We start from the raw sequence: 12,157 nt of genomic DNA, 5'->3' as shown, positions 1-12,157 counted from the left end.
GCTCGGGGGGAGGGGCGCGGGGGCCGGGAGCGGGAGGGAGGGGCGGGGAGCGCCGAGCGCGGTCGAGGCCGGAGGCGGAGGGCCCCGGGGCCGGGGCGTGGGTGCGGGTTCGGACTGGCTGGTGGCGCGAGAGATCTGAGCTCCCAGGCGCAGTGTTAGCACAATAAAGCACCTGTAAGACCTCAGACTGCTGGCTGTGGTTCCGCCGAGGGGCGGTGCGGGGCCGGGGATGCGGGCCTCCCCGCCGGCCGCTGCCTTCCGCCGGTTCCTCCCTCCCACCTGGGCCGGGCGGCGGGCGGCGGGCGGGCTGGAAGGGGTAGCTGGGGCAACTGCACCGTACGTCCCGCTTTGCCCTCCCATTCCGGAAGGCAGAGGAGGGGAACCGCGGGACTGACCCGGATGACCTCCCCGAAGATTCCCAGCCATCCTCGGCACTCTTCTTCCTCCTCCTCCTTCCTCATCTCTCCCGGGCGGGCGTATGCCTTCCTTCTCAACTGCCAGGAAGGGTTTCAGAGCCACACTCTGCGGTAGAAGACCTTCGAGGGCATCCAGTGTAACCTCCCCCAGCCGGCCCCCCCTTTAATGGAAAGGGGATGGACATTTATTGGGAACCCATTAAGTGCCAGGTGCTTTCCAATATTTTTGTCTTCTTTAATCCTTGCTCTAGTCGTATGATGTCGTGCAATGTCCCATTGTGCAGATGAAGAAACCGAGGCTTGAGGGATAGATATCTTGGCCAAGGCCACAAAGGTAATAATGCAGGTGTTGATCCAGGCATGTTTGACTCTAGGAGATCAGGCTGTTTCTCTGATAGCTGAATTCCTCCTACAGCATTCCTGACAAAGGATCCTCCAACCTCTTGGGTACCTCCACTGGCATCTGACTATCTCCCAAAGCAGTCCATTCGGCCTCTGACTGTCAGAGAGAGATTTCTTCTATTGAACCCAGTTTTTATTCCCTAGAGCTTTTATCCCCTGGTCCAAGTTCTACTCTCAGGGAGCCCTAAGCGTCACATTTCCAAGTCAGCTGCCTCTGGGGGACCAAGTGGTTGGACTCTGCACAGGATGGCTGCAACAGGCAACAGCTGGGAGTGTGTCCGGTCTAGGGGCTGAGGGTCTTCTGAAGAACACAGTTCTACCTGCCTCTGCCCAGCCACCTGCCTGTGGAGAGCCCAGGCGTTTCCTTCTCTTTGCCTCTTCCCTGTGAGGCTTCCTAATGCTCCCTGCTCCCACCCTGGGACTGCATGAAGTGTGGGGTGTGGATGGACCCCAGCTTACCTGGGTTCCATGTTTCTAAACTGAGAAAGCCCTGAAACCCTGCTTGGTTATATGCAACTACAAAGCCCTTCTGGTTGGCTTGGGTATTGGCCAGAGGGTGCGGGCACGGCTGGCTCTGTCTTGCTCGAGCTTGGGAGGAGAAAGGAGAGACAGTGGTTGGACTGAGGGAGCCAGGGACAAAAGCCTTGGCGGTGGGGGTGGGTTCTTGGGGATGGGTGGGGTACAGGGGGTAAGGGGATCGAGTGGTGAGGGGAGCAGAGGACTGCAGGAATCATGCATCCCCTCGTTGCGTTTGGACACATCAATGAGCATCTATAGGATGACTTGCTTGCAGATAGTTACACCTTTGGCGGGCACAGGGCCTGGCACACTTCTTCCCTAAGGCAGGAGCCTGCACAGGATGACTTGGGGGGGGGCCCTCCCAGTCTGAGGAGCCTCCAGCTCAGCCTCCTGGGAGGCGGTGAGGGATGGACTGACAGCTAGCTGGCTGTGGAGGTTCTGTTGAATGACATCATCTTCCCCGTTCCGGGAACCAGGGAGCCATGCTCAGGCAGCCTTCGTTGAGGGCTGAGAACAGCGAGGTCTGGCAAGAAAACCTCATTATGAAGCAGTAAGAGAGATTTTAGAGAGGCTCTGGAGACGACTTCCAGTAGGGTGACCTAGCGTACCCGGGGAAGTTCCTAAACCCCAGGCGGGCTCTCAGTCAGTCCCACAGCGCTCGCTCACCTCCACGGCGGGTGGGAGAGGTGGTTCTGCTCCTGCCATTTTGCTCTAGGGGCACCTTAGTCTCTGCTTTGTCCTTCATGAACCCCTTGTCAGTGTTGGGGGAGAACACCTGTGGTGGTGAATGTGTGACGGTGGCTGGGGCAGGGGGGCGGGAAGCCCTGATTTGTAGCATTTGCCCTTTCTGAGATGCGCACACTCCCAGCGGGGCTGGTTTCCAGCTAGGACATGACGCCCCGGCGCGGACTGGGAGCAGCGTGCCACAGGACGCCACCGTAGACTAGTTCCACGAAACAGGTTCCACGGAAGTAAATGACCTCCAGCACCGAGACAATAGTGAACCTTAGTAAGGGCACCTGGGTGGCTTGGTCAGGTAAGCATCCGACTCTTGATTTCAGCTCAGGTCATGATCTCCGGGCTGTGGGATCGAGCCCCACGTCAGGCCCCGTGCTGAGTGTGAAGTCTGCTTAAGATTCTCTCTCCCTCTCTCCCAGCCCCCCCCTCCCCGCCCACTGCGCACGTGCGCTCTCTCTCTCTCTCTCAAAAAAAGGGAACCTTAGTAAAATAATTAGGAAGTGATGAGTTTTGAGTACTTATCTCTTTTGTTTTCATGTAATTTAACTGTAAATTTATAGAAATTAATTTTTAGTAATGGCTGCATTTAACAACGGGCTGGTAAATTTTGGGTGGGCCATGTCACCGGGCAAGCACACGGCTGTGCACACAGATGCTGCCTCAGGAGAGGGGATCCCAAGTACAGTCCTGATTCTCTGCTGTTTTTCCGTGGAGATATCAGCGGCACAAAATCTCTTGTCTCCCTTCTGCTTCCCAGGGCTGTTTTCTGTGTGCCTCTCCAGCCTTGCCAGAGTGGAATTCTAGCTCCTCTGTTCACTGGAAAAGTAGATCATTTATGTGTCCCTGGTCACCATCAGGGTGACCACAGAATTCCCGTGAATTCGTCTTCCAGGATACCCTGGGAAATCTATTCGGGAGACACCGAGTCCCTCCTGACTCAGTTCCTCCTGAGTCTCTCCAGGTTTTAGGAAGTGATGCTCTAGTCATCCTCTTTTAAGCCCCCAATTCTTAAGACCTGAGAAGCATGGAATCCCAGTGAATTTTCTTCGCTGGGTTTCCATTAGAGTAAGTTTCAGCATCATGCTGCCCAATTACATTGTGATTGCTCTGGGCCCGCAGACTCTGGTGGTGACTCTGGGAGGGGGTGGTGGTTTTTCCTGCCTCCCTGGAAACCAGGGGTTTTTGAGAATTACACAATCACTGTCTGGAGGCAGGGGACTGGTCCGAACTTTAGCCTTGTCTCCTGTGCTTCCCTAGAATGTCCTGGGAAAGCCCTGCTTGCAGTTTACCCTCAGCACCCAGCCCCTCTGCAGCGATCTCTCGTTTATTCCTGGGGTGTGGACCAAAACCCATTCCGGTCAGTTCCTTGCAGTTAGATCAGGAGAGACATGCAGAAGGCACAGAGCCTAGAGGGAAGTGGGACCATGCAGGCGAGGTGGGAAGGTGTCGCTCTGGGTAAAGCTGGGGGCGCTCGGGCGCGGTCGCTGTGCGGGCTAGTGAGGTGTGGACAAGACAGCCTGGTGCCGCCCCGCAGTGGCCTTCCTGCATGCGTTTTAGGAGGACAGGTTGGGACACTGCGTGCCTGGGAGGGGACTGAAGCCCTTGACCAAGTCAGGAAACAGAGTGGAGGGGGATGGGGAGACTCTAGGGGCTGAGGGGCTGAGTCCACGGTGATGATGGCCCCATGGTGGGTGTCTTGGGGAAGAAAGAAGGAAAGGTGAGGGGAAGAAAACTTGTAATAAATATGTGTGGATTAGTCACGTTCGCACATGCAAGGGAAAATACCTTAGTTCTGGAGACAGACAGACCTGAGTTCATAGTTATGTAATAAGCCCCAAAGCCTCAGCTTTCTCCTCTGTAAAATGAAATAGTAACAGGGCTATTTTGTGTGAATGCTTATTACAGAGCCCGGTACATCGCTGGGGCTCTGCAAATGGTTGCTCCCCAGGGCCCCAGCCCTCAGTATGGCATTTCATACGGCAAGAGGGCAGGCTTGCAGGCGGACATCTAACTGCACAGAGGTGGGGGCTGGGGCAGTGGCAGGCCCGCAGGGAGGGAGATGGAATGAGTGAAGCCTCGGGATTGAATTTGGAGGTGACTTCCCATCTGGGGGAAGAGGTGAGGAGCCAGCAAGCAGCAAGTAGGGAAGTAGGAGGAGAACCAGGAATCCACGTGCATGTATTAATATTGACGACAATCCTCATTAGTAATAGCGATGCTAATAATAACAGGAAGCACCAGAAACACAAGTTCAGCAGGGACCCAGAGTCAGGCCTGGGAACAGGCTGCCCAGAGCCTCAGGGCTACCTCCCCCGACCAGGGCGTGCCCTCCCTGAAAGAGACAAGACTCTTTCTTGTCTACCCACTTGCTCTCAGCTGCCAGTCCTCAGGCCCGATTTGGCGCCTGGAGCACTGACCTCCCCAGCGTCTCCCAGGTGCGCGGTCTCTGCTGAGGGGTCTCCACTCCCCGCCCAAAGCCGAGGAGGGACCCTCCCAGCAGGGGCCACAGAGATTTTCTTAAACATTTTTGGGGAGAATCAGTTCCATCTTAGAACCGAGCTCCTTCAGCTCAGGACAGGTCCCACTTCCTGCCTGTCTCCACCTGTCGGTCCCCATGGGCATCCCCTGGTCTTGTGTTCCTCCTCCTCTCCTGCGGGGAGGCCACCCCGAAGCCTGTGGCCCCAACTTGTCATGACTGGCCTCAGTACGCTCCTTGACTCTGCAGACTCCCAACCCGCTGCCTCCACCCCCAGCCCCGACCTGGCCTCAGTGCTCCCCCTGCTTCCTCCTCTTTCCCGGGCCCCTCCCCTCCTTTCCCTTTCTCCTTCCTTCCCCCATTCTCTCCCTACCTCCCCCCAATCGCTCTCTCCCCGCTCTCTCCCCTTCTCTCTCTCTCCCCGCTGTTTCTCCTCTCTCTCTCGCACCGTCTCTCTCTCTCTCCCTCATCCTTTTTCTCAGCCTGCATAGGTCTTTTGAGACAGACTGACCATATCTTGTTCTACTATCCCAGGCTCTATTGTGCTCCCAGAGAAGGGGAAATGGTGTTGACTTTGTTATCCTTGAACTGTCCTGGAGCGTCCTGCTACCCTCCCATCTCCATCAGACTAAGCTTCCACTAAGGGCAGAGCCGGGCCACCTCCTTTCTCAGTATCTACTCCCTTTGAGAGCTCAGAATCTCTTCCCCGAGCTGACCTTCCCTAAAATTAGTGTGATGGATGAAGACTGTATTAGATACTTCTCCCCCAACTTGGGATGCCACCAGCAACCAACAGCTGTGATCGCCTCAGGGGCGTGTGATGGAAAAAATCACGCAAATCCCCCCACATCTTCCTCAAAGTGAAAATTACCCACCAGCTAACCAGCAAGTCAGGTAGGACCTGGGGAGCGCCAATGGGTGCTCCAGGCTTCCGGGGCTAGGGCGCCGGGCCCAGCTCTCCCGGACCAGTCACTGTGCTCCCTGACTTTGGCCAATGGGCTCCCCAACGCTGCCCTGACCTTCCTCCATCTGCTCCCGCACCGCCTTGCCCCTGCACTTGAGGACAGCGCTGTCCCTCCCGCTCCGCTCCCCCCCCCACATCCCACCTGTCAGAAGTCCAGCTGGCTCTACCTTCAGAGTACCAGAGTCCGACCCTCCTCACCTCCTTCAGGCTCCCAGCCTGGGTGACGGCGACAGTGTCCCAGCTGGGCCCCCTGCTTCCTCCCTCACCCACCTACGCCTCATCCTCAGCAAAGAAGCCAAAGTCACACTTAGACCATTCTTCTGCTCAGAATGCTGGAACGGCTTCCCATTTTACTCAGAGCCGAGGCCGACGTCCTTCCACTGGTCCTCCTGACCTTGCACGGTGCCGCAGGGACCAAGCCCACGGCCCTTCTCCCCTTGGCCCTCTCCCCTGGATCCACACTGGCTCTAGCTTCTGGAACGCTGGCATTGGCAGGGGGTCAGCCCACGCGGTCTCTTTGCCCAGAACGGCTTTCCTCCAGATTTCCCAATGGCTAACTTCTCACCTCTTTCAAGTCTGTTCCACTGTCTCATGGAGTCTTAGTTAAGGTTGGAGGGCCCTGCTGCCCACACTTCTGATGGCCCTACACCTCTATTGTTCTTTAACCCAGAAGATGCATCCCCTGCTACCATGCCGTCATGGTTTTACTAACTGACACCCCCACCCGTCAGCTCCACGGGGGTGGGGATCTATGTTTTACTCACTCGTGTACCCAAGATGCAAACAATGCCAGGCAGTTAGGAGGCACGCCCTACATTTTGTTTCAAAGATTTCAAGAGGCTGGGGGGAGACAGGCAAGCTGCAGCAAGGGGAGGTAAAGCCCTGCCCAGGGCTCCTGAGGGGGTGGGAAGTGATGTAGAGCAGCCTGTCTCCTCCTGAGTGGCTGCGAGCTCCCTCAGAGGCCCAGAAGGTGGTCTGAGCCCAGCCACGGATGAGGCCGCCTCAAGGGGGCCATCCAGATAGAAAATCTCCCACCCTGAGACTCCCAGCTTCCTCAGCGGAGGGGATGTCTGAAGAACAGCCCCTACTGTCCACCCACATGCGCCGCCCCCCCCCCGCTGCCGCCGCATTAACCTCTTTGTTCACAAGTGTATTTTGGCCACACGTTCCCGTGTGTTGTTGGTGGGAGGGGGTATTCAATCCGACCCTTCCAGGAGCTCCCAGGCTCCCCGGGGACACCATTAACCCCATTTGGAAAAATTAAAGAATAACGCTCACGACAGTTGATTCAGCTTCTTGCAAGGCTGGGACAGTGGGTGCTCTGAGGTCACTTGAGGGAAAGGTCCTGGGGCTGGCTTCAGAGCTTGGACTGGAGAACAAGATGGATACAGGGCTATATTCTCCCTAGGAGGTATGGGAAGAGCCTGGAAAAAGAGGCGGAGAGCATGACTGTGTCAGGTTCAGGGGACAGCCTACTACCTGGGATGGAAGGTGTGGGTCGGGTTGCCGAGCCATTTCCATCATAAGGCCCTCGCAGGGGAGAGGGGAGGCGAGGTACACGTGTCAGCTGGGATGCTGGCCAGAGAGGGGTAGGGGTGCCTGTGAGGGGGGTGTTCCCTCCTCCATCCTGCAGGCTGAGGAACCTCATTTCTTTTGCTGAAAACTGTCCAGTGAGGCCTCATCCCTCCAGGACTCCAGCTTCCTCTCCACCTTCCCCTGCCTCCCGACCCGGGCAGGACAGGAGCATTCCTCTTCTCGGTGGTGTGGGGGACCAGGAAGGAGGCGCTGATCCCATGGCATTATCGAGGCTATGCTGGTCCCTGAGGCAGAGACAACTTGGTGATGGGATGTTTGCGTGTCCTTCAAACTGGGTGGTTGGACAACCTCACAGGAGGCTGTGTGTGCGGGGTTAGGATGTCCACCAGGGTCAGTGGTGGCCAGATGGCCACGGCTCCAAGGGAGGGACCACAGCAGACCGCCAGTACCCTCCTCTGCCTACGAGCAACCCCCCAAGGCCCTGACTCATGTACCCCTGACTGTCTGCCGGCCCTCCCCTCCCTTAGGCAACTCATTGACCCCTCAAGAGGAAACGGGACATTTCCAGCCCGGAGTCGCTGTGTAGCCAGATATTCCCTGCTTCACCCCGACTCCAGCTTGTGGCTGCCCCCTCCCTACCATGGCCAAGGCACACCAGACTCTCCTTCCACCAGCCAGCCTGACCCTGAGGCAAGTCCTCTTGATGTCCTCAGCACCCCATGGCCTTGACCTGGCTGGTGCGACTTAGCCCATGCTGGATGGTTGCGGTGTCTGAGCATGACGCTGTCCCTTCACGTGGAAAGGCTCTCCGGAGCAGCACTGGGGGCTCCACCTGGGCGATCCAGGCAGGACTCAGGATGCCGCAGCCGTGGGGAGGGTGTCCGCCCTGACCCTCCCCATAGCCGAGCTATCCGGGTCTCTGTCTCCATGTCCCTGGGGCCACTGCCCAAGCTCAGCTTTCTGCTGTCCTGCTCCAGACGTTCTCCGTGAGGCTGCCCGAGTGAGCTTTTAAACATGCAAGTCTGGTCCTGTCGTTTCCCTTCTTACAACTCTGCAGTGGCCTCCTTTTACGTTAGAATTAAATTTTCAATCTTACCGTGTCCTACCAGACCCCACATGGGCTGACCTCTGCCCTTGCCTCCTCCCAGCGAGCTCCTTCTGGTCACCCTCCGGCCGCGGGGGACCTTCCTGCAGACCCTCCTCTAAGCCAGGAGCTTTCCAGAGGGGCTCTCAGGCGGCCCGGTCCTCAGCGCGCCAGGCCTCCCCACTCTGCTCGGCGACTCCCGTCCCCGCGGGCCTCCGCCTAGGCCCTTGCTCAGAGACACCCCGTGTGTTGCCCTGCGCCAGCACCACTTTTCCCCCTCGTCATTCTTGCTTGCAGTTTTCCCTTCTTCTCCTCCGTAGAGCTTAACACAGTTTTAATTAAACGTTGTGTGTATTTGGCTTTTTTAAAGGTTTTATTTATTGGGGCGCCTGGGAAGCTCAGTCGGTTGAGTGTTGAGCGTCTGCCATCGGCTCAGGTCACGATCCCGGGGTCCTGGTCGAGCCTCTCTGCTCAGCGAGGGGAGTCTGCTTCTCCCCCTGCCCCTCCCCACTACTCGTGTCCTCTCTCGCACGCTCTGTTCTCTCTCTGTGAGACACAGAGAGAGGAGAGAGCATGAGCTCCATGTCTGAGCTCCGCACTGACCGCCAAAGCCCCCCTCTTAGCTACCCTCAGACGTATGGGTGCACATACAGGCACTTTGGTCCATCTTTGGGAGGACGAACGCGGCAAAGGGGCTTGTACAAGTCCCAGATTCCCGTTTGGACAGGGGATTCCAGGATTCTGGATTCCCGGAGCGTGTTCTAGAAGGGCAAGAGTGAGCTCCAGGTGGCCACAGCCTTGGCCCATTGCCCGTGGAGGAGAGTCCCAGCAGGCCCTGGGGTACAGACCCAGGGCAGCGGCCGTCTTGCCTTGGTGGAAGGGGGATACTCTCTGTGCTCACGACCTCTGGGAATAACTGGACAGGGAATGGACCGACAGACATCCTGCTCTATCTGTCCTCATCACACACAACCCCCAGAAGACTCTCCAGTGACTGCTCCCCGGAGTTGGCCGAGGCTCTAGCTGGTAACTCTGGCCTTCGGTGTTCGACTCCCTCCTGCGTGAGTCATAGGTGAGCGCTCTATGTCTCCTCCCGACTGCCGTCCCTTTTCTGTTCCACATGGAGGGGAGCCTAAGGACAACCTGCCAGCCTGGGAACACAGTGACCCCAAACCCTGATGCTGCTCTGGGACACCTGTCCCAAGAATCTACCGGCCATACCTTCTTCCATCCCTGCCCACTGAAGCTTTGCTCCCAGCCAGAGTCTCTGTCCCTTTCTCCGCTTCCTTTGGGGACCTGACTGGCCCTCCTTGGGGACACAGTTCTCACAGGCCAGAAGAAGCCTTTGAGACACACTGGGGGCCGTATTATGGTTGTTGACACGTTGCTTCCCCACTAGGCTGTGAACTCTTTGAGGGCAGGGATGGGGATGCCACGATTCAGACTTCCCTGCATCCCAGTCGGGCCTGGTGCACTGGGGGATCAGCAGGTGGGATCAGCAGGTGGGATCAGCAGGTGGGATCAGCAGGTGGGATCAGCAGGTGGGATCAGCAGGTGAGCAGTCAGTGCTTCCTGAATGAACAAATAAAGGCATTTCCTTCCTTACCGATTCCTGTTCAAACTGCTTTTTTATCCTTTATTTTGTTAAACCAATACTCCTTCTGACAAGATGTAACTCTTCTCCATCCCCTAGAGGGAGGATCCTTGACCCCAGCTAGGCTGATCAAGCTCTATCTGTTTGTTGGGAATTTTAATCTTCAGGGAGCCACATGGGAACAGAAACAGAACAGATTTATTCCATGGTGGCCCTGAGGAGGTTGTCCCAAGACCTGCATCCCCAGGGCCTCCTGGCTTTGTCCCTTCTGAGGCCCAGTTCATCAGTGTTTTCTTTGGTTCTCAGAGTGCTATAGACTGAATGTTTTTGTCCCCTCCCCCCCAAATTAATAGACTGAAACCTGATTCCCAAAGTGAGGGCATTTGGAGGTGGAGCCTTTGAGGAGATGAGGTCCTGAGGGTGGAGCCTCGTGAGTGGGAGGAGTGCCCTTAGAGAAGAGACCCCAGAGAGCTCGCTCACCCTCCCACCGCCCCATGAGGACACAGCGGGAAGCTGGCCGTCCATCCATGAACCAAGAAGCCGGCTCTCACCAGACTCCAAATCTGCTGGCGCCTTGATCTGGGACTTCCCAGTCTCCAGAACCACGAGAAATCAACTTCTGTTGTTTAGAAGCCACCCGGACTACAGTATTTTTTTACACCTGCCTGACCTGACGAAGACACTGAGCTACCTACAACTTCCTAAACATTTCCTTCTTTTGCTTTAGTTAAAACCAGAGCTGGTTTCTGTTCTTTGCATCCAAAGAACTCTGATTCCAGGGTTTTCACATTATTCTTAGATATTCTGAAGAACAGGACTGTTTAAACGGCCAAATGTATGATATTGACTTATTTGGCTCAAGTCCTGTTGTTTTGTGCTTCCCTGGCAGTGGTATTACTCTTTTCTGCCGATCTCTCCTTCTTTTCAGCTCTGATGAATCCCTGAGCCGCACACTGAGGAAAGGGCAGAGGAAAGGAGGCTGAAGAAGTCTCGTTTGCAGGAAGCTGGCGTGTTTCTGACACACGAGTCGACTCCTTTCATTGGCCTCTTTTATTCCACGGTCCACTCATTCTTTCCGTCCTTACTTTATAATTCGTTTGTGATGTGGGGAGGATCTTACGGGTCGTCTAGGGCAGGAATGGCTAATAGGTTTTGTCTTGGCTCCCAACCTCAATTAATTGGCCCGAGTCACTTGAGCGTCATGCTGCCTGTGGACTCAGTGTGTCATCATTATTTCTCCGTGCCCGACACTGTCCCGGGGGGCGGAAGTCTGTGTACATGTACTGCATATTTGTCATTCCTGATCTAATGCAACTTCCCACCTAATAGGAAAAGTCTCTAGTCTGTAATACCGCTCTGAGATGGTTTCAGCTTAAGCACATTCACTGAAACAGCTCACCTCATGTCGGGCTTCCTCTGTTTGTCAGGAAGTTCTCCCTGGTGGAATGGTGCAGGGGACGGGACTGGACGGATGAGATAAACCTCCAGCTAATTCTGCCTCTGCCATGGACCAGTTATGTAATTCTAAGGAGTAACAATCTCTTTGGGCCTCGGCTTTCCACCTGAGAAATGAAAAACTTGAACTGAGAAACCACAAGATTTCCTTCCAGCTTTAAGATCCTATTACTCATGTGAGTCATTGTCTGCCTCTCAGGGCCATACTCCAGTGGCCTCAGTTACACAATCTGGCTACGTGACAGCCCTTCAAACAACGGGGGACCTTCCGAGTCTTTTGTTCTAGGCTCAATATGACCAGTTTCTTTAATCGTTTTTCATATGATAAGGTCTCTAGACTTTTCGCCGTGTGGGTTATTCTCTTCTTGACACTTGAGTTTTCGTGCTGCATGCAGAAAAGATGTGGGGAGCCATGGAGTCAAATCTGGAAGGAGATGGTGCTTGCCCTGAAGACCAGCAACTAACCAAGTGCTGAATAACCAAACACATGTCACTTCTTAACAAAAATGGAAGATTTCCCAGAGATGTCATTTGCAGAAAATTTTTTTAAAAAGATTATTTATTTGAGAGAGAGAGAGAGAGAACGCGTGCATGAGCCCAAGCAGAGGGCGGGGGCAGAGGGAGAAGCAGACTCCCCACTGAGCAGGGAACCCGATGCGGGGCTCGATCCCAGGACCCTGGGATCATGACCTGGGCTGAAGGCAGATGCTTAATCAACTGAGCCACCCAGGTGCCCTGCAAAAAAAAAAAATTTTTTTTTTAAACAAAGCACTGGGTATTCCTATCCCTACTGATGAAAATAAATATGTCTGTCTCAGCCTTGCCTTTTGCTATGCCCCCTCTCCATTCTCTCTGACATCATGTCCCCTGACCCCGACGTCCTATCAGCTCTTGCTTTGCCCAGAGGACAGGTACAAAGGCTCAAGGAAAATTTAATGAAAACAGAGAAAAGCGAAAACAGGGTTCTGGTCTA

Source organism: Neomonachus schauinslandi, chromosome 6, assembly GCF_002201575.2.
Source record: "Neomonachus schauinslandi chromosome 6, ASM220157v2, whole genome shotgun sequence".
NCBI lineage: Eukaryota > Metazoa > Chordata > Mammalia > Carnivora > Phocidae > Neomonachus > Neomonachus schauinslandi.
Note: the sequence above shows the minus strand (reverse complement) of the source record.